Source organism: Eimeria mitis, genomic scaffold (genome assembly GCF_000499745.2).
Source record: "Eimeria mitis Houghton genomic scaffold, Emh_scaff2358, whole genome shotgun sequence".
Taxonomy (NCBI): Eukaryota; Apicomplexa; class Conoidasida; order Eucoccidiorida; family Eimeriidae; genus Eimeria; species Eimeria mitis.
The window spans coordinates 8,441-8,896 of NW_013570694.1; positions in this window are offsets into that span (position 1 = coordinate 8,441).

The following is a 456-nucleotide window of genomic DNA, read 5'->3' on the forward strand; positions in this document are numbered from 1 at the left end:
AGCTGCTGCTGCTGCTCGCAGCAGCAGCAGCAGCGGTAGCAACACACTGCTGGCATCGCCCTGCTGCAGTGGATGGGCGGTTGCAGATAGGGAGCAGCAGCAGCAGCAGCAGCAGCGGCAGTAGCAACAGCAGCAGGGGCAGCAACAGCAGCAGCAACAAAATGCCTGCGTAGCTCGTTTACCTGCTGCAGCAGCTGCTGCTGCTGCTGCGTTGCACTGCATGCAGATATGCTGTATCTGTTGCTGTGCCTCTTTGGGGCTTTGTCTTTGTTTTTTGGCGTTTTAATTTATTTTTTATTTCACAAAACAAAAAATATATTTATCAATAAAAAATAAAAATAATAAACAGCAACAGCAGCAGCAGCAGCAACAAAAACAGCAGCAACAACAATAATTATAATTATAAATAAATACCATACACCCTAGCCAATGCACCTGCCTATACACTGCAGCTGT